General features: G+C 36.7%; 1 protein-coding gene across 3 annotated transcripts in view; it reads left to right on the top strand.

Annotated features, from left to right (window-relative positions):
• Positions 1-27,251, top strand: part of ATPCL (ATP-citrate synthase) — a 555,953-nt gene that overhangs the window by 317,009 nt on the left and 211,693 nt on the right. The window lies entirely within an intron of this gene.

Here is a 27,251-nt window from a genome sequence, read left to right as displayed (position 1 = left end):
GATATAGCCGAATCTAATTGTGGGCTTAATTAACAGTCGTGGCAATTCCCGAAATTCCTAGCATACAAGTTCGGAGTTTTGCAAGGCAGCACATTGTACAAAAACCAGGCGATAGTCTCTATTAAGCAAACAAAACACATTTATTGTAACTTAAGGTAATTCTACACTATTATACACTTTTCAAACAACTTCTTTCTTAATCTTATCTTGAATTTCAATCATCACTGTCTAACATTATTAAACTTGTTATTCAAAGTGAGAGGATATTCTCATATTCTACAAAACTAACTGTCACCATTCTTAACTTATGTTATGCTAACATTTAGATTTCAAACCTTGCTGCCCACGACAATATTATTAGCCTAGTAACACTATGTCCAGTGGACTGCAATCATCCTTCAGCACTTAACTATTAATACAAAAAATCTACTCACGGGGCCTTAGTAACACATGTAGTCCTATCAACACATGAGATCCTTGGGTGTTTTTGCTGATTCCTCCGATCCATTCTGTGTGCTGTATTTCCTCATTCGGTGCTTGGTACCCATCTTCTGTAATTCACTTGCGGGAACAGCAGCACATCTTCACTGAAGGGACTAGGTCGAACGAGGGCATCCTGCTTTCGGTGCACAAGGCAAGTTCCCATACTTGCTATACATCGTGGAAAATTTCAACGCTTCTCCAGTGCTCTCTATTTCCCACGGGTTGCATACCAATGAGTCCAATCAGGCCTGCAAACTGCAGCTAGAGGACTACGAGAAAGAGAGAGAGAACCCTGTTCTTCAGGTCTCCTATATACAGATTTTTGGGAGTTCTGTATTTCAGGGTCTGAGACCCCCGAACATCCTGCGATCACTCTGACATCTGCAGTCTTAACGTTTAGCACTATTGTTCGCTTTTGAGTCCCAGACATAATCCACTATAATCCTTTTTACCTGAGGTAGAACTACTTCAATACTAGGCTATTTTTACCATATCACTCCTGAATTTACATAAAGTTCACAATTTTGAATATTTATACTAACTTAATATTTTTATGAACAAATTCAATGTTACTCCTTTTTGCCAGATACCAGCGTGGGTTTTTACAATCAGTATGGCAGTATGTAGCATTATTATATTTACAATATTTACGACCTCTGTAAAAGTTGATTCCAAAAAATTAAGAACTTCTATTGCATCGAATTTTACAGAGTGTTGTAAAGACTTAGTATGTGGGTAGTCTGGGACTACCATGATGAAACTTCAGGCTCTGTAGATTCCCATGCAATAATAATAATAATATTATTATTATTAGTATGATAGTCTCCTAATTTTTGGCAAATTAATTCGGCCATACTTGTTAAGGTTAGGAGGATGCTTCATAGCCATCGCTGACTCTAAAATAGTCTTTCTGACATTTAATGAGTTCTGTGTGAAAGGGTGTTCAAAACATGTTCTGCCGATAATGACTTGCCATAGTAATAATAGTGAACGTATTTATGTTCTTCAAAGAAAATGTTAATGGATCTTCCTGTCCAAGTCACACTCCAGTTTGACCATGTGCTACATTGCAGTCATTACAGGTCAGAAAGACTATGTTTAGAGTCAGCAATGGCAATGAAGCATTCTTCTTCTTTAGTGTTTTTCCATCCACTGCTGGATATAGGCCTTCCTCTTAACTCTCCTGTTCTGTCTTTAGCCACTGCCTACCATCTCATGTCAAACCTTTATAGATCATCCTTCTCTTGGTATCCACTCATTGCTTAATTTTGTCCAACTTTGTCTCGCAATCTACTAATATGCCCAGCCCCTCTCCATTTACATGCTTTACAGTACTTCACAATATCTTATTCATTCTAGTTTTTCCTAATCTATCCCTTTTTTATTATGTGGTGCATTTTTCTCTCTGAGGCCATTTAGCCACTTGCAACCCATCTTCCTGTATTTCAGTCATTGCCCATGTCTTACTTCCATAGATAAACGCTAGAATAACATATTAAATATCTTTCTTTTTAAATATATAGGCAGACCTCCTAACAGATAATCTTTTATGTAGCCAAAATGATTTATTTTTTTGTGTGATTCTTCTACTTACTTTTTTATCTTGTTTTTCCTTAAAACTAACTAATTGACAGAGGTAAATGTAGTCCTCCATACTTTAAATAGAAGTAACTGCTAATTTTGGTTCAATCCAATCTGAATTTGTCATCAATTTTGTTTTAGTTATATCAGTATTTGAAGTGTTTTTTTCTGTCAAGGTCATTTACCTTGACAGAAAAAAATAAAATGAGAGCTTCCATTTTCTAATAGAACAGTTATTTGCAAAATATAAGTGATTGAAATCTTTTCCAGTGATAATTCCATAATTTTCTCATGAGACATTCTTAAAAACTTCTAATGTATCAGAAAAACTTCTGGGTGATATAGGATCTTCTTGTCTTACTCCTCTTTCAATGTCAAATTCCTTATCCTAATCTTCTAATTTTATACTGGCTGTTGAGTTTTGATATACAGTTTTTAATGATCTGATATCATTTGCTGGGATGGCTTGTTTTAAGCTGTTTATTACTTCTGATTGATATAGAGAATCAAAGGATTTTTGAAAATCTATAAACACTAAATGTGCAGGAAGATTATATTCATTTGCTTTTTCTGTTATTGTTATTTTCCTGCTCCCCATGGAGTCACAAGACTGATCACCAGAGGTCAACACTAGTAAACACAAAGTATCATACCACTCCATAAAATTGTCCACAGTCTACACAATCACCACCCTCTCAGGCAAGGCATTCCATGCTCCTAATACTTTTCATGCAAAAAACTTACTTCTTACCTTTTACTTGCCACCTCCTTTTGCAACTTCCAGAGATGGCCCATTGTCTTTGTTCCTTTCCTTCATTCTGCCATATGAAAAATATCCTCAGTGTTAATACAATAATAATCCTTCAACATCTTAAGTGTCTTGATTATATTTTTCCCTTTGCCTTCTATCCACCATACCCAGCAGTCTGCATGCCCTCAGTCTATTCTCATAATCGATGTTTTACAATTCTGACATCATTTTTGTTATCTGCCTCTGCACTCTCTCCAAGGTTACTTCACTCCTTCAAATCCTGGTGACCAGATCTGAGCATAGAAAACTAGATGTGGTGTGATCAAGCTTTATTCAGTGGGACTAGCACACTTATCTCTCAAATAGATGGTGGAGATAGTATGCATAAACAAATTGATGAAATGAGTGGAAGGAGGGTAATTATTATGGGGGATTTCAACTATGGTAACATTGATTGGAAGGAGGAGAGGACACACGTGAGGAAGGAAATGGATTTTATTCAATTATTAAGGGATAACTATCTGAGACAGCATGTAATTGAAAATACTAGGGGTGTGAGAGTGCTTGACCTGGTAATAGCATCTCAGAATTTGACTGTAATGAATATGACCATATTGCCACCTATTGGTTAGAGTGATCATAAGGTCTTGACCTGGGAGGTGGCTAAAGGTGTGGAATTTTCGATTAAGACAGGGTATATGTGGAATTACCGTGCTGGCAAGTATGACAAGCTTAGGAGATTGCTTGGATCAGTGCCATGGCATGTACAACTGCAAGGGCTGGATGTCGATAGAGCATGGGAAGTGGTCAAGGAGCATTTACAGGAGGTTATGGCTGATTGTATACCTAGGGTTCAAATAGTAAAACAAGTAGGGGTTAAATGGATGAATAACACCATTAAGCTTGAGCTGCAAAAAAAGAAACAACTGTGGAGGGAATTTAAAGAAAGGGGTGACCTCAGGCACACGAACGGTATAAAGTGCAGGCCAGAAGGGTAACGAGTGTGGTAAAAAAAAGCAAAAGCGGATTATGAAAGGAAACTAGCTATGCAAGCTAAAGAGAATCCCAAACAGTTCTTTAAATATGCTGCAAGCAAGAAAAAAACTGTACACGGCAAAATGATTTTAAGGAATGACGATGGTAAAGAGGTCACTGAATCAGTCGATATAGTGGAGTTACTGAGCGAGCACTTTGCAAAAGTATATCATCCAGGTGATGACATTGAAATAAATGAAGGAACCATTAGTTTATACAGGAATTGTGATGAATGAAGTGGAGGTGAATAGTCTATTACAGAACCTTAATGTGAATACATCTGTGGGATTGGATGGTATACTGGCACGGGTCTTGCGTGAAGCGGCTAAGGAATTATTAGTGCCCTTGACCATGTTGTTTAATCTGAGTCTCGGGTCTGGTTTAGTCCCAAAGGTGTGGAAAGAGGGGAAAATAGTTTCACTGCATAAAGGAGGATCCAAGACTACGGTTGCAAATTACCGACAGATCAACATATCAGGAGTCGTTGTCAAGGTCTTGGAAAAAGTAGTCAAGGGGAAAAATACAGGAATGGATTGATGAAAATGAGATACTGTACAGGGGAGCATGGCTTTGTGAAGGGTAGATCATGCCTCAGTAACTTGCTCAAGTTTTATAACAAGGTGACGGCTGAACTGGATAAGGGTAATGGGTTTACAGTGATACTGCTGGACCTGGCAAAGGCGTTTGACAGGATACCACATGGAATTCTAATCCGTAAACTACAACATATCATCATCATCATCATCATCATCATCAAATTCCTGCCATGTACCCTCAAGGGGTGTACAGGATATGACAGTACTACATGAAAAAATTACATCATTACTAACTTCCTATCTACAATTTTCCTCCAAATCAGTCTGTTACTTGTCAAAACTCCAACATTATCAGATCTTATATTTCTATCGTCTAAGGCACTTTGTACTGTATCAATCCACCTATATCTTGGTCTTCCTCTGGGTCATTTTCCTGCCAACCTGGCAGAGAACACTTGTTTTGCTAATCTTTCCTCTCCCATTCTATTTAAGTGACCATACCATCTGAGATTAGCTCTGCTAACGCATTCCTGGATGCTGACAATGTCAAGTTCTTTCCTAATATTCTCGTTTTTAATATGATATTGCCATTGATGCCATCTGTTCATGCCTATAATCTTTCTCAGGACTCTCATATCTCCGGTCTCTAGTCTTTGGTCAAGTGTTTTACTTCTGACCCAGCTCTCAGATCCATAAGTTAAAACTGGTTTGAACACAGTCTTGTATACAGCTAATTTAGTGTTCCGACTAATTTCTTTCTTATTCCATATGAATTTATTCAATTGACTTCCCACGATACCAGCTTTGCTGATTCTGTTGTCTATTTCTATATTTAGTTTACCATCTTCAGTAAAAATTGTGCCTAAGTAGCTGAAATGTTTTACTTGTTCCACAGGTTCTCCATTCACAACACAGTTGACATTTTCAATGATTCTGCCTATTTTCATTGTCTTTGTCTTTTTATTGCTGACCTTCATACCATATCTATTACAACAGCTATTCAATTTAGTCAGAGAATCTTGCAGACTCGTAGCGGATTTATTTAGAAGTATAAGTCTGCAAGATTTATACTTCTAAAGTTTTATACTACAACATATGGGAATGGATATAGGGTTGGTGAGATGGATAGGTGGGTGGTTGATGGAGAGATATCAAAGAGTAGTTTATTCAGGAGTAGAGTCCAAAAGACGGCCTGTGACTAGTGGTGTGCTGCAGGGTTCTGTTCTTGGACCACTGCTGTTTAATCTGTTCATTAACGATATAGGGAAGGATCTAAGTGGAACAGTTCATTTGTTCGCTGATGATGCAAAGTTGGGTAGGGCGATAGTGAATGCAGAAGATGTCAAAATCTTGCAGGATGACTTGGATAGATTGGAGTTCTGGGCTAAGGAGAATGGATGTCAATTTAATGTGACAAAATGTAAGGTTATGCATTTTGGAGTGAAAAGATTAGCAGCAGTATACCACATTGGTGGAACTGTACTCCAGGAGATTGAAGAGGCCAGGGACTTGAGAGTGTTGGTGGATAGGGAGATGAAGTTTAGGAGGCACATTGCAAAAGTAACTAAATCAGCTCATCAACTTACTTGGTTGTTGAAAAATACATTGACGAGCAGAGACAAACAAGTTATTGTACCTCTGTACCGAGCCTTGATAAGACCTCATCTCGACTACTGTGCCCAGATTTGGTCACCTCGGTTCCTTCTTGATGGGGAGGAGGTGGAGAGGATCCAGAGGCAAGTGACTAAGATGATAGCAGGTCTATGGAATATGAGAACCATATGAGAACAGGTTGAAGATTTGTGAGTTGCAGAAACTAGTTGATAGGCGGAAAAGGGGAGATATGATTGAGACATTCAAATTGCTAAAGGGTTTCTATTGGATTAATTCAGAGGAAATTTTTGAGATCAGGACTGGTGGTGGGAGAACTAGGGGACACCTATGGAAGCTGGGCAAGAGTGGGGTTAGGAAGGGTATTAGAGCCGGGTTCTTTACTTTTAGAGTGGTAAATGAGTGGAATAAGCTGCCAGAGTCTGTTGTGGGTGCTATGACGGTGAGCGAGTTCAAGGCAAGGTATGATAGATACAGTGAGAATGTCATATGGTTGTGTGGACGTGATGTTTAGGGCCTCCCTCGATGAGTCTAAGGACTCCCTGGAGTCGCCCGAAATAATAATAATAATAATGGTCAATATTCTCCTCAAAATTGCTGCAATTCTCTGAGTTGTCTTGACAACCTTTGCAGTAGGTCCCCAGAACTTTAAATCTCTATCCACAATCACCCCAAGATACCTAGCTTCCCCCACTTCTTTCAGTGTAACTCCACCAAGTGAGTATGAAGCATCCCTGTTGATCCCAAATTTTAAACTTTTAGTTGCATTAAAGTTGGTCCTTGTTGGGGGATCTAAATAGCAGAGTAGGAAATGATGGTCAGACATACAAAAATATTTTGGGAAAATTTGGAGAATTTTCCCAGAGTATTTGCCATTGTTATTAGCAAAGCTAATAATAATGGCAAATACCTGTTGGATTTCTCTCAGGGCATGGACTGGTTATTACTAACACAATGTTCCAACATAAAAATGTGCACACATTCACATGGAGAGAAGAGGCAAGGAATAAGAAAATTCTCATTGACTATATTGTTGATAGTGTGTTTTATCCCTGATGCAGGACACCAGAGGATTTGAAATTGGAACTGATCACCATTTAGTATTGAGCAGAATGAAATTGAATTTCATATTGAAAAGAAGAATATGTATGAAAGTTTTAAAGCAAATAAAAGTTGAGCAGCTCTCAGATGTGAACTGTACACTAAAATACAGAAACATTATTCAAGAAAAATTGAAAGAGTTTGAGAACAGGAACCAAACCTTGGAGATTCAGTGGCAAGCCCTGAAGAAAACACTAATTAATTCAACCAGAGAGTCATGTGGGAAGGTTGTCTGCAGGGATAGAAAAATCAGAACTCCATGGTGGACACAGGAAGTTATAGAGGCAGTGAAGGAAAAGAAGAAAGCATATCAACATTTCTTGGCAAATAAGTCAGCTTGTGCTCTTAAAGAATACAGAGGCAAATGTAAGAAAGCTAAATACTGTAAACCTAGCTAAACTGAAGTCATGGAAGACTTTGGTAAGAACATAGAAAATAAATATCAAGAAGGTGGCAAGATATTTTAGAGGTTGTTGATTGCAGTATGGAATAATTATTTCAATAAATTGCTAAATGGAACAAGCAGTGATGAGAGTACAGTGGTAAAAAACACAGTCAGGAATACACATCCATACTTGAAATAGAAAAAGCCATCAAAAGCTTGAAATGTGAAAAGGCAGCTGAAGCAGATGATAATCGACCAGAAATGCTCAAGTATGGAGATATAAAAGTCTTACAGTGGCTGCGCTGCATAGTTCAGAAGGCCCAGACACAGGGACAAGTTCCAGATGATTGGAGTAGAGCTCTCATACTACCCATATATATATATATATATATATATATATATATAAAAAGGGAAATAAAATTGAATGTGAGAATTACATAGGTATTTCTCTACTGAGTGTTCCTGGTGAGATTTATGTCTATACTTGAGAAGGATTGTGAAAGAGAAGCTAGGTGAAGAACAAGTTAGATTCAGGCCAAGTAGAGGCTGCCAGGATCAGATGTTCACTTTGACAAATAGTTGAGAAATCGTGAGAATATAACAAAGATCTATATTTAAGTTTTGTAGATCTGGAAAAGGCATATGACAAGGTGCAAATTGAGATGCTATTCAAAGCTACACATATGGTGACAATGAGCCATTATAACAAGCGGTACTTAGTCTTTGAGTTGTAAGTCAGTAGTTGGAATTGAAGGAATTACATGAAGATGGTTTAATGTTAAATCTGGTGTCAGACAAGGATGTACATTATCCCCTCTGTTATTCATTATCTATATGGATCACATTATGAAAGAAAGTGCTATTAAACATGATATCAAAATTGGAGATGTTAATCTCAGCTCTTTGCTTTATGCAGATGATGTTATACTTCTAAATAAATCCAGTACAAGTCTGCAAGATTCTCTGACTAAACTGGATAACTGTTGTAATAGATATGGTATGAAGGTCAGCATTAAAAAGACAAAGACAATGAAAATAGGCAGAAGCATTGAACATATCAATTGCATTGTGAATAGAGAACCTATAGAACAAGTAAAACATTTCAGCTACTTAGGCATGATTTTTAGTGAAGATGGTAAATTAAATATGGAAATAGACAACAGAATCAACAAAGCTGGTATGGTAGGAAGTTAATTGGATAAATTTACAGTCATTCCTTGACTTACGCTGGAGTTCCGTTCCATCAGGAAGGTTGTAAGTTGGTTCGGACATAAGTCGATACATTAAATCAACATGGTTATAGGGGTTAGGGACCTAACAGTAATAAGTATATTGTCATTTTAATATTTAAACCTTATTATGAAACTGTACTGTGTGTTACTGCCACAATAAAACAGGAGAATAATCACTCAAATCTTCCTTCACAGTCACATCTTCATTACCTTCCTTATGTTGAACGACCAGGCTGTGGCTTTTCTGGTGTAATCTTTGTTTTTTTCTGAAAATGTTGATGTTCTTAGCTTATTCCTATTCTCCTTTTCATCATAAATGTGTTTATAGCAATAAAATGCATCATGTACTTTCCTTTCTACTAATAAGTAGCGTTCAACATTGGGGTCCATGTCTTCAACCGTTTTGAGAACATTGTTAATTCAAAGAACATTACTGGAAGGCATTTCCTGTGAGTTGAACTATGTTGTCATCATTCACTTCAAGATTCAGGTTGTTTGCTAGAACCACTATTTCTTCATTCAATTTACAAAGGTCATTTTTTTCAAAACTTTCAAAATCGTGCACAAACCTTTTTAATATCTTTTTCCATATGCCACTCATACACCGAGACGTCACTTCGTCCTAAACCACAGTAATATTTTTAATAGCATGATAATTATTGAATACTTTCCAGAAGTATTCAATGCATGAGAGTCCGGTTGTTTCCTTCATTAGCAGAAATGGCTTGTGAAAAAGTTCTTCATAGATAAACCTTAAACATTACTGGAACTCTCTGATCCATCGGTTGGATCAGTAAAGTAGTGTTTGGAGGGAGAAACATGATCTTGAACTTGGTGAAGATCACCGATATAAGACAGATGACCTGGAGCATTGTCTAGAATTAATAATTTTTAAATTCTACAATTTCTTTCATTCACTAGCTTTCCATTTCACTCACAACAGTTGATTAAGGTATCCACAAACAACTTTTGAGTTATCCACAATTTCTTATCTCCGCAAATAAACTGGAAGAGTATGCTTCCTAATGTTTTTGTAGGCTGGTGGATTCTCACTGTGCCGTATCACAAATGGTTTCAGTTTACATCCTGCCACATTACCCCTAACAGAATATTAATACGGTCTTTAAGAGCTTTGAAACCAGGCATAGATTTTAGCTTTTTGTGGATGAATTTTCCTGTAGGACGTTTTTCCGAAACAAGGTGGTCTCATCCATATTAAATATTTGCTGTGGCAATTAATTTTCCTCCATAATAATTTTATCCAATTTCTCTGCATACCCCTTGGCAGCCTTCTCATCGGAACTGCTCACGTTTTATAACACAGTGACGGCTGAACTGGATAGGGTTAATGGGTTTACAGTGATACTACTGGACCTTGCCAAGGCCTTTGATAGGATACCACATGGAACCCTAATCAGTAAACTGGAGCAGATGGGTATAGATATAGGGTTGGTGAGATGGATAAGAGGGTGGTTGAAGGAGAGATATCAGAGAGTGGTTTATTCAGGAGTGGAGTCTAAAAGACGTCTTGTGACTAGTGGAGTGCCACAGGGCTCTGTTCTTGGACCACTGCTTTTCAATTTGTTCATCAATGATATTGGAAAGGATCTGAGAGGAAGTGTTCACTTGTTTGCTGATGATGCAAAGTTGGGTAGAGCAATTGTGAGTGCACAAGATGTCAAAATTTTACAGGATGATTTGGATAGTTTGGAGGACTGGGCTAGGAAAAATGGATGTCAATTTAATGTGGCAAAGTGTAAGGTTATGCACTTTGGGGTGAAAAGAATAGCAGCAGTATATCGCATTGGTGGAATCATACTCCAGGAGATTGATGAGGCCAGGGATTTGGGAGTGTTGGTGGATAGGGAGTTGAAGTTTAGGGGGCACATTGCAAAAGTAACTAAAACAGCTCACCAAATCACTTGGCTTCTGAAAAATACTTTAACATGCAGAGACGAACAAGTTGTTGTTCCTCTGTATCGAGCCTTGATAAGACCCCATCTGGACTTCTGTGCCCAGCTATGGGCACCAGGGTTTCTTCGTGATGGGGAGGAAGTGGAGAGGGTCCAGAGACGAGTGACCAAGATGATAGCAGGTCTGTGGAATGAACCTTATGAGAATAGGTTGAAGATTTGTGGGTTGCAGAAATTGGACGATAGTCGAAGGAGGGGTGATATGATTGAGACATTCAAATTACTGAAAGGTTTTTATAAGATTGATCCAGAAGATATTTTTGAAAATATGACTGGTGGTGGGAGGACTAGGGGCCATGCATGGAAGCTGGGCAAGAGCATGGTTGACAAGGGTGTTAGAGCTAGGTTCTTTACTTGGAGAGTGGTAAATGAGTGGAATAAGCTTCCAGAGTCTGTTGTGGGTGCTACGACCGTGAATGAGTTCAAGGCAAGGTATGATAGATACTGTGTGAATGTTGAATAGTTGTTCTTGACATGATGTTAGGGCCTCCCTCGATGAGTCTGTCGACTCCTTGGAGTTTCCCGGAACAATAATAATAAATAATAATAATATATTTTCACGTAATGCTGTGCAAAATGCTGCTCGAATCTCATGAACCAGCCAGAAGAAGCATTGAATTCATAGTCGTAATCCGGCCCTGATTTCTCCTTCAACATGTTGAAGAGACTTAGTGCCATAGCAGTTATGATCATAGTGCTAAGCGATATGCAATTTTGGTTCAGGTCCTCTATGAATGATGAAAATAGCTTTTGCAATCACTGATAGGACTTTGTCGTTGCTTCGTCACTATCATCGATTTAATGGAAGCAGATCCTTTCACAGTCTCTACGATTCATCCTTATTTTTCAAAATGGTCGTCACTGTAGAATGAGACCATCCGAAGTCATGTGCGATCACACTGACTGACTTACCAGCTTCGTGTTGGTTTAAAGCTTGCAACTTCGTTTCAAAATCAATTGCTCGCCTCTTTTTCTGTGATTCCTCATTAGGTTTCTTAATTGGGTGTTTAGGGGCCATGTTGCGCAAAATATCTCAAAATAATTAATGATAAACATACAACATATTTTTCAAACACAAAATCAATAGAGGAACTGTTGAATTCAAGTGCCGACTGCCAAGGGAGGTTACTGCTGAATTCATCATTGCCACTTCATTGTTGCATGATGCATTGCTGCTAAATAAAAATCTTTTTACTTTATGCTCGCTTGCGTCTTGTTCGAAAATATAGTCGAAAATGTTATTTATTCCATTATGGGATCACGGTCTTATCTTCGAAAGGATATAAGTCGAGGGATGACTGTATATGGAATAAGAGAGAAATTAGTCAAATCACTGAATTACCTGTATAAATGGCAGCATTCAAACCAATTTTAACTTAGGGATCTGAGAGTTGGGTTAGAAGTAAAACTTTTGACCAAAGACTAGAGACTCAGATATGAGAGTCCTGAGAAAGATTGATAGGTAACAGACTGATTTGGAGGAAAATTGTAGATAGGAAATTAGTAGTGATGTAAATTTTTCATGTAGTACTAGCATATCCTGTACAATACCTTAAGTACCTTAAGGGTACTTGATAGGAATTTGATAAGTTGCATTAGACTGACATCCCCTATGCCCACCCTTCCAGCTTATCCAAATCCTCTTCAAGAATCAAAATATCAGCACTATTACTAATAACCCTCCCATGCTTCACATTATCTACAAACAACTGAGCATCTCCCTATAGTCCTGTGACATTATCATTGACATAAAGATTGAACAGCGATGTTCCCAGGACTGAACCCTGTGGAACTCATTTGTAACCTTCCTACACCCTGATACTGCTCCATCATGTTCAACTTAAAAATCAACTTGTCATGTAGCACCCTGTCAGATGCCATGGAAAAATCCAAAAAAATGATAGTATATGCCTTACCTTCACTCACTGCTTGCTACTTTATTGTACGAGGGTGGTCTGAAAAGTTCTTGGCATAACAATGAAAAAACGAATTTATAATTTCAAAATTATTTTTATTTTTCAACATAACTCCCTTAAGACTAATACATTTATTCCAGAGATGCTCCAGCACCATTATCCTGTCCCTGTAGTGGTTCTCAGTAAGATCTGCAAAATACCCCTCTACAGCTGCAATCACCTCTTGATTCTAGGAAAAATGCTGACCAGCGAGGAAGAGTTTTAGTTTTGGGAAGAGATAGAAGTCAGAGGGAGCCAAATCTCGGGAATAGGGTGGATGTTCCAACAATTCATAGTGCAGATCCCTTAATTTTCCCATTGCCAAAACACCTTTGTGGGCAGCTGCATTGTCCTGATGAAAGATGATTTTTTTTTCTTCTGCAAACCAGGTCTTTTCACATGAATTTTTTCATCTGGTCTGATTAAAAGATTGAAAGAATATTCCCCGTTATTGTTTTACCTTTTTCAAGATAATTAATAAACAAAATTCCTTTGGCATCCCAAAGGCATTTTGTTTATCTTGTCTATCCCTTTGTCTTCTTTGGCACTGAACAACCGGCTTCTATCCACTGTTTTGACTGCTGTTTGGATTCTGATGTGTAATGGTGAATCCAAGTCTCATCTATAGTAATGATTCGATGCAGAAAATCAGATTTATTCTTGTTAAAATGCTCCAAGCACTGTTCAGCGATTTTCATGCGAGTGCGTTTTTGATCTGTGAGCAAGCGTGGCACCCATCTTGCACAAAGCTTTTTCATTTGCAATTCTTCATGCAAAATATATCCAAAACGTTCTTTTGAAATGCCTATAGTCTCGGCAATTTCCATACACTTTGACTCGCCGGTGATCCAATACTATATCGTGCACTTGATCAACGATTTCTGTTGTTGTTACACGTTTTGGACATCCTTCATGTGGATTATATTCAAGGCTGGTACAGCCACATTTAAACTCGGCAGCCCATTTCTTAATTGTCGAAAAAAGGAAGGAGAACAGTGCCCATAAACTTTTATGAACTTTGAATGAATTTCCTTTGGCATTAAACCTTCTTTTACAGAGAATTTTATATTTGCATGATACTCAATTTTATCCATTTCAAGGAATATAGACAACACTTTTGCTTCAGACAGCTGTATAAAACAAACTACTTGATAGAATTACTTGCAATTTCACATGGATGCTTATGACAGATATACCAAGTTAGAAAAAAAAAATCGTGCCGATAGTGTTTGGTTGATTGGTAGAGCCTCTGCTACTAATGGCTCATGCAAAAAGTTAAGCAAGTTTGAGCACAGTTAGTAGTTGGAAGGGGTTAATCGTTTGATGCTATTGGCACACTCTCCCTTGATGAATCTTTGGACTCCCTGGAGGTGTCACATAATAATAATCTATGGTCGAGACTGGTACGGCCATGTTTAAACTTTGCAGCTCATTTCTTAATTATCGAAAACGAAGTGCTTCATCTATACCACAAGAGCTATGGAGACTCCTTCTATTACAATTGGTGGTTCTGTATTAGCCTCATCTAAATATAGTGGAAGATTATTGGTTTTCTATGTCTTTATTTCTATGTTCTATATATATATATAACTTAGTAAATTTTATAGTTATATATAAATTATAACTATGTATTTTTATTGTTTCTTCTCTATTATATTATACTATTCCTTGCTCATTTTTCAATTTTGGAATCCATTTTTTCCTTCCGTGTAACCCTTTGATCATTTTCAAAGATTTTTTGTTGTATGATATGTTCTGAATTATTCTTAAATTATATTTGCTGATGTCGCTTTTTAATTTCTTTTCTAACTTTCATATTTCCACAAATTCTGTATTGTCACTGCTCTTCTGTGTCTCTTTTCTTTTTAATGCTTCTCTTTTTATTAGATCAAATGTCTATAAAAGTAAGTTTTTCTCTAGAATTTCTATTTGTTGGTAATGATTTTTTTTAAACTTCCACAGTAACTTTTGTTATTGTTTAATCTATTTCCTCTATTCTATCAGATAAGCCTGATTCATTCGTACTACTTTACTTCTATTATTTCCTCAGGTTTTTCTTTGTTTTATTATTTCTTCACCTTCTAGTGTGATTATTTTTATTAACAGTTTAATCTCTCCTTGAGATTAAAAGGATTAAACCTGTTTGATTACAGATACATGTAATATTTCCATGTTGCCTACTATAATGTAATCCAATTTCATTTGATCTCCGTTCGATGATCTCCAGTCTGTTTTCCATTGACAATTTCTAATTGTAAATGGACATTTTCTAATTTCCAATTAACAATTTCTATGAGAATCTTGCCAACACTCTTAAGAGACTCAAAGAAATTATTAATTTCTTCATCTAAATGACTGCAGATGGATGCACATATTTGTATTGTACTATCAAGAATGTTATTTCCCCATTTTTTATGGACCATAACTCTAACTCCTCTTTGACCAATTGACTCTCCCCCCCCCCCAATAGTATGCAAAATATAATTGCCTATTTCACTAATTTTTTTTTCTTCTATTCTTGTTTCAGAAAGTCCAAGAATATTGCAATTTGTTTTTTCCACTGCCTTACATCTTTTTCTTTTCCTGTTAAAGTTCTTACATAAGTACAAATGTTTTTCCTTATTATGATGATATCTAGAAAGAACCTTCTCCCATTTTGGCTTGAGTCTACATTAGTCTAAGAAGTAGATATTACATTTGAGATAACATGCCCATTTTGACCACTTGACATTTAATTTTGACAGCCTTCAAATCTTTACGGCTCAGTTTGCAAATTATCCCCTTAAGGGGATAATTTGGCCACTCCTCCCAAGCAGACCAGGTACCTTAGGATTCAGCTTAACCAGGTAAGGCTTTGAACTCCCTGGAAGTGTCACATAATAATAATCTATGGTTGAGGCTGGTATGGCCATGTTTAAATGTGGCAGCCCATTTCTTAATTATCGAAAACGAAGGGCTTTGTCTATACCACAAGAGCTATAGAGGGAGAGCTATCTGGGAGAGAATGGACTCCCAGTGCATGAGACAAAAAAAAAAAAAAATAAAAATAATAATAATAAAATAGGAAAGATTCACTCCTAATCCTTGAATACTGTAATAGCATTATGGGGAAGAAGCAAGAAGAAAAAAGAGTAGGAACCAGCCTGCAGATAATATAACATGTATGTTACATGAAGTAAAGCACGATCTATCATCAGGTACCTAAGGTTTGCCACTCCATATTCACTAAATTGATCCATTGAGGGTGTATTAATTGCCAAATTGGGAGACTCATCCTGAGATCAACTTCTACACAACTGTAATACTTCTTGTATACAACACTAGAGTGTGCCACAGTTAAAATGCCATGCTTGGTTGGCCGAGTAGTTAGCATATCTACTCTCCAGCCAAAAGGCTGTGGGTTCGAATCCCGTCGTGGGCATAGATGTTTGTGATTGCCTGTGAAAATACTAGTGGTGGTGGTCGGCAGTAGATTGTGTTGATGTCGATAATGAAGGTAGTTGCAGTTGGTGGAGATGGAGCATTATTGAGTACGTGCCTTCCCCTCCCTTGATAAGTCTTTGGACTCCCTAGAGGTATGTAATAATAAAATTTGAATTGTTTCACCTACTCATTGTCACATGCAAACTATAACATGTTGTTTTGCTCTGAAGATATTTGTTTGTAATTGAACAAAATATAAGGCAGTTAATAAGCATCGTTTTATAATGTAGTTTCGTTTGGTATTGTAATATTGTTAAAATAAGTTACAAATAATATAGGGATTCTAAACGGTTCTGTGGTCACCCAAGGGTCAAAGCTAGATAACTAGGAAGAGGCATTCCTATAGCTTGCAAGAAATGTAGATGTATCTTTCCACGATGCTTCTCGCCCAGTATTCAAATGACACCTCGTAACCTGGTACACCAAGGGAAGGTGAGGTTTGCATACTGGATAAGAAGCACTGTTTAGTTCTCCACCTTGCAAGCTATTTCAGTGCTTCCTCCTAGCTATCTAGCTTTGACCATAGAATTTTAGAAATGTTTAGAATACCATATATTATTCATAACATATTTTAATGGTATTACAACAAAAAAAATTAAAATTATAAAAAAGATGTTTACTAACTCGCTTATACTTTGCTGGATCTCAAACCATACAAAACATTTTACAGTTAACATGTGACAGTGAGTAAGTGAAACAATTCAAATTGTAACAGACAAAATATCTAAAGTCCTAATATAGCACTTTCTAATGCTATATAAAAGTATTACAGTTGTATAGAAGTTTATCTTAAGATGACAGTCTCCAAATTTTTTTGTAAATTAATGCACCATTAGAGTATTCACGGGTCGGGGTGTATCTTTACTATTTGACTACATTTTTTTTATCTCATGCAGTCGGAGTTTGACTATTCTCCCAGATATTTGCCATACCCAATAGGTGGAATCACATGACCAAAATGCAGTTTGGTCAACTAAGTTGACCAAATTGTATTTTGTATTGGCTTAGACCATGCCGAAATATAAATGATAGGATACAAACAGATGTTGCGGCAGTGAGGTATCATCTGGTTTAACATGACTTGCATTGTTTTCATCAGAAAAACCACAGGAAATAGTGAAAAATCAGCTACTGAAACAACCACAAACTCATGAGAATTGATGCAACATAAAAGCATCAATGGGAAAGTGATGTTAACAGGAGTATAACAGTCACGAAAAGGATCACGCTTGTCATTAGAGAAATTTATTCAATATAAATTTCCTGAATGAAGGTAATTTCAGGTAAAGTGATGTTTGCAAATTTCGTATGGTGGTATGATTGGCTAAATGTTTAGTGTATCCGCTCTCCCGCCAAAAGGCTGCAGGTTTGAATCTTGCCATGGGCATGGATTTTTGTGATTGTCTATGAAAATACTAGTGGTAGTTATGGTGGGCAGTAGATAGCATTAATGTAGATGATGATGGTGGTAGTTGTTGTTCGGTGGATTGAGTGGTGGAGACGGAGAGTTGTAGAGTAGGTGCCCTCCCTCGATGAGTACTCCTTGGAGGTGTCTCATAATGCACCCTCTGTCCAAAAAGAAACTGAACTTTTGATAGAAAATAAAACACAGGCCAATTATAATTATTAAAATAATTTATTTCAATCAATACACTCTCCCTCAGCTTCGATACAGTATTTGGCATGGTCATTAATTCATTAAATGATTTTTTTATATCGGTTTTTGGGATGCTGTTGAGGGTCATGGTTATTGCTGCTTGAATGTTTTTAGTGGTGTCGTATCGCTTTCCTTTCATCAGCAAATGAAGTTGGGGGAAGAGAAAGAAGTCACAAGGTGCTAAATCAGGTGAATACGGCAAGTGATCCAACACACAAACTTGTTTTTGCTAAAAAAAAAAACTGTCTCACAATGTTCAAATGATGAGATGGTGCATTATCGTGCAAAAGTGACAAGCTGCCTGCATCACGATATTCATGCTGTACATGATGAATTCTCACTATCAGTCGCTTCAAAATTTCAAGATAAAACTCACCATTGACCGTTTGGCCAGGCAGAACAAATTCTTTGTGGATCATAGAATTCATATGATCCACAAAAAATTGTGAACTTAATTCAACTTAATGAATCTTCTCTGGATCCTCTCTAAGATATTGTCATCTCTTGAAAACAATATAACCAGATTTATAAACAGCAGTCCATGTGCAGCCTGATCAAGGACTTACACAAGGGAACCATTGCTGCTTCTAATTGTTATGGTCCTCATCGTCATTGTCATAATCTGTTATGATATCCTCACAATTTTAGCAATGTAACCCCCTAAATTTCAAGTCATTATCCACCACACCTCAAATCTCTAATCTCCTCTGCCTAGAAAAATTCCTCATTAATTAAAAGATGTTCTGTTCTTTAAAAGAATTAAGCATCTCTGTAGGTGCATATAAATAAAACATTAAAAAAACTAATAAAACATTCTTTTAATTATGTTAATGGTCTCATCTGATTGAAAAATTGTGCCATAATGAATAACTTATGTATGAATGAAAGTCCAGTTTATTTCTTAATTTCTGTGAACAGTTGATTTTGTACTTCTGATGGATTTATTATTTTTTTTTTTTTTTTTTTATCCTTGTTGTAAAGAATGATAGAGAAGATGGATGAACAGGAAGAAAAGTTAGTATGGGAGCTTGGGTATCTGGAGAGTTAATCGAAAAACAGTTTACTGAAAGACAATTCATCGAAAAAGCAATTCACCGAATAAAGAATTCATCGAAAATCAGTTTATCGAACAACAATTAATCAAAAAAACAATTCATCGAAAGACAATTTCCTGAAAAAGCAATTCACCGATGAGCAGTTAATCGAAAAGACAATTCATCGAAAAGCAATTCATCGAAAAACAACAATTCATTGAAAAATCACAATTCATCGAAAATACAGTTCACTGAAAAATGAATTATAAGGCGTGTGGGGGCGAAGATGTGTGTGCAATTTCTTTTTCTTTTTTTTTTTTTTAGTTTGTTTTGGATTATTTTGAGAGGTATATATCTTTTTATTATCCTACTATTTATAACTACTATTTATCCTACTTCGTTCGGAAAGCGATTTTTTGGCGGGGCATACTGGTTGCAGTGAATGATATCCACTGAGGCGGGTATAGTTGAGATGTTAAAAGAACATTTCATAAAGGGATTTCATCCTCGTGAAATTTTTTAGCTCATATTCTAACCGTTGATGAAACATGGCTTCGTTACTATGACCTGGAGACCAAACAACAGTCAATGGAGTGGAGACACAAAGGTTCTCCATGGCCAAAGCAGTTTCGAACCAAACATTCAGCAGGGAAAGTTTTTGCCATTGTCTTTTAGGATATGGATGGTGTAATCCTTACCTCAAGAAAGGTGAAACTGTTACAGCAGCTCTGAAGGAATTGAAGGAGGTACTGAAGGAAAATTGGTTCGAGAAACTAAGCAGAAGCGTTGCTTTTGCAGGACAATGTACCTGCTTATGAAATCCAACAGACAATATACGACTTGGGATTTCAATATCTACCTCAAACACATATTCACCAGGACTGGCCCCAGGGCCACCCCCAGAAATTTTGTCGCCACGTGCAGTAGCATATTTTTCTGCCCCTTCCCCTTAAAAAAAAAAAACTCTTTTAATTATTTATACGCAAAAGAAGAAATCCATCGGAATCAAATCGGGACTGCGCTGTGGCCACAAGCAGTGGGATACGCGCAGTCACCATAATGTGGAGTTGCTCCATCATGTTGGAAAATGAGGCCCTACACATTCTCAATCTGGGGAAACACAAATTTCTCTAGCATATTTAGGTATGCCACTCTCGTAATCGGAATCATCTCCTCATGGAAAAAATGGCTCAACAATGCGATCATGCATGATCTCATTGTTGAGCCATATTTTCGAACCAACTCGAAAATTCCAAAACAGAAAAATCAACTTTAAGAAACATCTCATCTCTGGAAAATGGAAGACTACAAAAAAACTTGGCGTGAACGTATAAAAAAAAAGTCCTCCATCCTAAACTTATTTTCTACAAAACTGCAGAAACCGAGAAGAGAAAAATTCTACAGCTCATTTAATGAAACTGCTGAAAAGGACTTCAGCATCCTACGTTTATCAAGGATGTCAAGCGCCTTTATCAGGGCATTTAACCTGAAGGTGAGTTAGCCTGTCTCATACAAGGGTGGAAGGTTTTTCCTCTCTGAAACTTGGTTTTTTTCCTTGCCGAAAAACAAGCGAACCGAATTGGAAAAACACACAGGGTTTTAAGGCCAGTTGCTTCTTCCTTAATTCAAAACAACTCAACCCAATTCCAATTTCCTTTAGCACTGTGTTTTCTAACTGTGATCTGCCGACCACTGGCATCCTTCAGAAGTCGAATAAGACTTCCAACTGCTGCTCATCTAAATATAACACCAGGTGAGTATGCTTCTAAAAAGGCTTACAGGTTTGTTTTTTAAGACTCTTTATTCATCATTCCTTATTTTATTATTTTCCTTTCCTAGAGAATATTTTAACCTTTTATTTATTTTTTAACAAACTGCACCGATCACCTCCTCAAAACCTAGAAATATACCCACACATATACTCCGCAGTATTCTTAGCCTATTCCTCCCCTTATTGACTGCAATTACTTGCTTTCGAGGTTATTCGAGAGATAAGTGCATGTGGCACTCCTGTCGTTGAGTAATAAGTGAAACGTGATTGAAAAATCTTCGGGAATGAATTTTTTTTCAAGTTTTCCAATATTTTTACTCTGAATTCCTGTATATTTTATTATTGTATTGTGAAAAATATTTACATCAAAGAATCACTTTATTATTATTAGTAGTAGTTGTAATATTAATGATTAATACTATTTTCCCTCATCCTCCTCAATATAATGATTGTTGGTATAGCAATGCTGCTTTACTAAGGAATAATTACAGAACAATATCGATTCTTATTGTTTTTCTTGTCGTCCAATTTGCCTATTTCCAGAGGAAAAGCCTAATCATCTCAATATTAGGCCTACTAACTTACGTTCAGTAAATTTATTTATTTATTACATTTATTAATGAAAAAAATTTATTTGGATTCCATATTTGAAACTTTTACAAAAAAATGTCGAACCCTTCCAGTTTTCAGTTCAGCTATATTCGGGGCTACAAAGAATAGTGTCGAAATTATGTATACAATAACTCACAGACTTAGCAGAATTCACAGAAGTTTTCAGAACAAGAAGCTGAATGCACGGTTCAGTTTTAGTTCGTAATGGATCACTTGTATCATGACATTTCCTTAAAGAAGTTCCTATATGATATTAGCAATTTCGCTCTGGCTGGATGAAATTTAATGAAATTTTTAATTTCAATCGACTAGACTTATTGTGACAAAATTTGGTAGAACGAATTTCTTAGCCTATTCCTCCCCTTATTAACTGCAATTACATGTTTTCGAGGTTATTCAGGAGATAAGTGCATGTGGTACTCCTGTCTTCTCTACAGATAAATCGCTAAAGCAGGATGTACACTTACATTAAATGCTCTAAAATGCAAGAAAATAATTATTACGTTTCAATGACCACTTAAATATGTTGTCTGTATCAGTTCCGCATTGTTACTGAAGATATGTGAGTAACGTTTCGCATTGTTACTGAAGATTTTTAAACAATACTTTGCAAGAAAAATGACTTTTCGATGAATTATGAAAGAATTCATCGAAAAATATTCGATGAATTAAATTTTTGACGAATTGTCGTTCGAGGAATTGGTCATTCGATGAATTGCCATTTCGACGAATTGTCGTTCGGCGAATTGTTTATCCAGTGAATTGCTTTTTAAATGAATTGTCTTTTGATTAACTGTTTTTCGATGAATTTGCCGGGAGCTTGAAGTTTAACATGACTAGTTCATTAAAGGTTGGCAGAATTGTTTATAACAATTCTGCCAACCTTTAGATACCATTCCAGTTAAACAATAAGGCATTTTTGGAAATGTCTCTCTTAATGTATGAGCCAGTGTTACATGTATAAGCCCATGAATTGAAAGGGACTCATTGATGCATAGTGAGGTATGAGTATAATATGGAGATACAAGCTTCAGATTATTTGTACCTTGAGGGGGAAAGCAGATGTTTGTGAACACAAGTGTCATCAAGTAGAAGAGTACATAGGAATTTGGAGGGGAGGGGATTTAGACAGTAACTAAGATAAAATCAAATTTTACATTGTGTAAACCATATTTTTTAATCCCTGTGCATTAAGTGCAGAGTTTTATGATCAGCAAAACTATGATTGAGAATTTCAGCATTGAAGGAATACTGATTGGTAGTGAGGAAACTAGAGTTGCAAATGCAAGAGGAAAACTCTAGAATGGGAGTTTGCACAAAAGGTCTTTATGCATTGCCATTTTAAATGTCTCTGTAATGTCAATAACAAAAGCTTAGGTTTTTCTGAATTTTTTCCTAATTTTTATGTGAGTCACCTACTACTACCACAAAAAGGTGGTAAACTATATGGATAGTTCTTTCTTTTAAGAGGGCCATTAGCACCCTCAACAACCTCACAGAGCCTTAACAATTTGTTCCAATCAGCAAGCTCTGAAACAAGGATTTGAAATTATTAACCAGACATTTGTAAAATATGGCTACAAAAAAAAAAAAAAAAAAAAAAAAAAAAAAGAAAAAATGAAAAAAAGAGTTCACAAGATCCTCCATAAAAATCCACTAAAAGCAAAAAAGATTATAAGAATGCCACATCCATTAGGGGCATTTTGGAAAAAATAGATAGAACATTGCTCAAATACAACATTAAGACAACCTTCAAACCTCCGACAAAATTAAATTTACTTAGCTCTTCCAAAGATTCTCTTCCATACCTGGCCCACCCAGGGATTAACAAAATTCAATGTACTTTACGTAGGGGAAACAAGATGCACCATCCCAATCAGAAAACATGGATATAAACACACACATTAAATACCTCCACTATGGTAAAATAGGACTTTCAGACCATGCATTGCAAACATGCGACAGAATAGACTGGAAAGGTACCAAGTCCCTATCACACCAAAACCTGGTTTGTAAGAAAATTCAAAGAAGCTTGTGAAATTCTAAAATATCATCCAAATCTGAACAAAAATGATGGCTTAATTATTCCAAGAATGTGGAAGATCCATTATCAACCCTGTATAGCTACCAGAACAATCCCATTCAGAAGAAAATCTCAATACGAGAAGACCTCAGAAATTGTTTAGTGTAATTCCATTGTTTTATTTTATTTTCTTTATGAGAGAAGGTCACTACCCAGACAGGTTTCAACCTTTATTGAGGTCTCATCAGTGAGTAGGTAGACCTAGTTAATATCAAGTTTGTAGCGAACAGAACTTACAACCCTTCTATGAGTATTGCCGAGAGGTGTCCTAATAAATTATTAGATATGTGAAGAGCTGACAGCTTCAATTCGGCAACATATGACTTGTTTAAGTTAAGGGATATTACATCCCATATCGTTTCTTAGCCGAATAAGAAACTCAAATAGTTTCATGCCGAATATAGTAGAAACTATATAAAGTTCGGCGATTCCAAGCGTAAGCAAATACCTGGATACTGCAGCAACTGACCCTTAAGGTAGTGCAAGCTGAGGCAACTCATGTCAAAGGTGGAGCAAGCTCCGATCACTATTCTTGATATTTACCCATAATGTGAACTTAGCTCCTAGGAGCTGTATAAGCTCTGTTTCTTAGCCGAATAAGAAACTCTTTGAGTTTCTTATTTGGCTAAGAAACGATATGGGATGTAATATCCCTTAACTTAAACAAGTCATATGTCACCGAATTGAAGCCTTTGGCTCTCCATATATCTAATAATTTATTAGGACACCTCTCGGCAATACTCATAGAAGGGTTGTAAGTTCTGTTTGCTACAAACTTGATATTAACTAGGTCTACCTACTCACTGATGAGACCTCAATAAAGGTTGAAACCGGTCTGGGTAGTGACCTTCTCTCATAATGTCGAACAGTAATACAGCTCCTAGGAGCTAAGTTCACATTATGGATAAATATCAAGAATAGTGATCGGATCTTGCTCCACCTTTGACATGAGTTGCCTCAGCTTGCACTACCTTAAGGGTCAGTTACTGCAGTATCCAGGTATTTGCTTACGCTTGGAATCGCCGAACTTTATATAGTTTCTACTATATTCGGCTAAGAAACGATATGGGATTTAATATCCCTTAACTTAAACATGTCAAATGTTATTTTCCTAATGGTAAGTAAAGTAATTATTCTAACAAGTGCGTTGTGTCTCCATAAATTCTTCACTATGAACTCCAATAAGTGTGGTAGTGGTCTCACACTAGGCATAAAAATTTGTCTGTTATGTAAAGGTGTTTACAAATCCACGTCCACACACTGATTTGAATCTATACCCTGTTGGTTGAACAGTAATTACCCCATCTCAGTCACCCAGGCTGGTAATGAATGATGTAAATGAGAGATAAAGTAAGTGATATAAATAAAATTTGCAAACTGGTTGCAATAGACTTCGAGGTAACATAGCAAGTTCTTTCTTCAATGTTTTGATTTTTAAAGGCTGTTGTTGTAAGATTGGTGGATAGATTATTGGGTAGTATTGATTTTGTATCCTTGTTTTTTTTTTCTTTTCTCCCAAAGTACCTCTCTCTCTCTCTCTCTCTGATCTACTCGCAAAAGATTGAGGGAATCACTGAGTGCTTTCATGTAGTAGGAAATTTTCATTTGTCAGTAAGGTTTGAATCAGCATGAAAAATCTGACATTTGGTTTCATTCAGTAGTAATAAGTACAGTTCTGTCCACGCGGTTAGCCTAGTCATTATTCGCTTCGCAACCATATACCTTGGGAAGGAGTGTCTTGGATTCGATTCCTCTCGCTGACATAAGGAGCTTAAGGATTTTCCTCAGCCATAGCCAAATCAGCCGGTCTTGGACATGGACAGCAGGTTTTTCATCCTGCAAGCAGGCAAACCGGCCCCCTGAACACATGAATCTACAGCCATAAATACTTAAGCCTCCATGAGGGGGCTCGACTCACCCCAATAGGGACAGGGGAGAAAAGGGAGGAAACTCCATATGAAATAAATAGAAGTACAGTTCTGAAGTTACAGAATAAAACTCATAGACTGGGTCTTCCTTTTTGGAACTTCAACAACCATTTGATATCAAGAGTGCATCTTAATACATAAGAATGTATGCTCACTATAACAAATTACTAGTTTTGACCAAAGTTCCATAGGTAAATTTCTTTACTAAAATGAAATTTATCACACCGTAGCATACTATTCCTGTGGTCATTAGGAATTTGTTATAGGCTGTAAAGCTGACCAAGGTAAAAAAGATGGCTGTTCTTCTTTCCTAATGAAAGCTTTGATTTTGTCTGCAAAATTGTTCTTTTGATGTTAGTCATTTTGAGTTAAGAAGGAACAAAATATTTATGTATATGTTTTATTTTAATATTATATTTTTATAATAATTCATGTACATATATATTTCTTAATAATAAAACCTTAAATAACTTGGGTAAAACTCGGTTTCTATGCCTTAACTTTGATCATAATTCCAAATTTAACTAGCATAATAGTTCATTTTATACTAATGAAGCTTATTATTATATGGGTGCCTCCATGGAGTATGAAGACATCGCAGGAGACCCAAACTATCCACACAATCTCTTACCTCTGGTTGAACCTATTAAAAGACAAAGCACTCACAAGTGAATCTGGCAACCCATTCCACTCATTCACAAATCTCCAAGCAAAAAATCCAATTCTCACACCTCTACTAACCACATCCTTATTCAACTTCCAGGGATGACCCTTTGTTCTCGCTCCTCTAGCTAAGTATTGAAACATTTCCTCTGCAGCAATCCTATCCTATAAAACCCTTTAAGCAACTTAAATGTTTCTATCATATCCTCTCTTTTTCTCCTATCAACTAATTTCTGCAATCCCCCACCCACAATCTATTTTAATAGGAAACATTCTACAGACTGCTTGCCTCTGAATCTTCTCTACTGCTCCCTCATCTCCAGGAAACCAGACTTGAGTACAGTAATCCAAATGTGGATGTATCAAGGCCTTTTAAAGAGGAATAACAACATCCTTATCTCTACTTGTTAAAGTGTTCTTCTTATGTGCTACCTTAGCAATATGACCTCTAAACTTTAACTCTGTCTACCACACCCGTTAAATCTCTACCTTCATCTATTTCCTGGAGTTACAGTGCCATCAATGTTATACACATCTTGTAATCTGTTTATCCCAGAATACATGACTTTCCATTTCTCTATATTAAACTGATACCCTTTTTTTTTTTTTTTTCCCATACTTGACAGCCTCTTTAAATCATCCTGCAAGCGCTTCACATAGCCTTGATTTATTAGAATGCTATCTAATTTTGCATCATTAGCAAACAACTGAATATCTCCTTTCAGGTTATTTCCGATATCATTTATGTATAAATTAAACAGCAGTGATCTCAGTACTGGACCTTGAGGCACACCACTAGTTACCTGTTTTTGTCTCAGTTCTGACCTTTCATATACCACTTTGATATCTGTCCAATAGCCACCCTCTTATCCACTTAACCAGTGTCTTATCCATCGCCTGTTTGTTCTAATTTGCATCATAGAACTCCATGTGGTATTCTGTCAAATTCCTTTTCAAAATTCACCAGAATCATCTTGTAGCCATTTCCTTCATCCAACTCTGCTGTTACTCTATTATAAAAAGATAGTAAATTACTGTCCGTGCAGTTAGCCTAGTGTCTTTGTGCTTCACAGTCATATGCCTGGGGAAGGAGTGTCCTAGGTTCGATTCTTGCCAATGACATGAGGAGCTTAAGGATCTTCCTCTGCCATTGCCAAGTTAGCCGGTCTTGGGCATACAAAGCAAGGTTTTTTCTGCCAGTTTATCTGGGGTTTTTCATCCCTCGACCAGGCAAACTGGACCCTTGAACACACAGGCTACAGTCATAGAAATACGGCAAAGAAGGCAACGGGAAACCACCTTGCGGCATTATCTCCCTAGTAATTAGCTGCAACCTTCTCGAAGAGAGGAAGCCACAGGATCTAATCAGTAAATTAC

Source organism: Typopeltis vanoorti, chromosome 6, assembly GCF_054136105.1.
Source record: "Typopeltis vanoorti isolate ZY-2024b chromosome 6, IOZ_Tvanoo_1.0, whole genome shotgun sequence".
Classification (NCBI taxonomy): domain Eukaryota; kingdom Metazoa; phylum Arthropoda; class Arachnida; order Uropygi; family Thelyphonidae; genus Typopeltis; species Typopeltis vanoorti.
The sequence above is the reverse complement of the archived record's forward strand: the minus strand, read 5'-3'. Positions and strand labels throughout refer to the sequence as shown.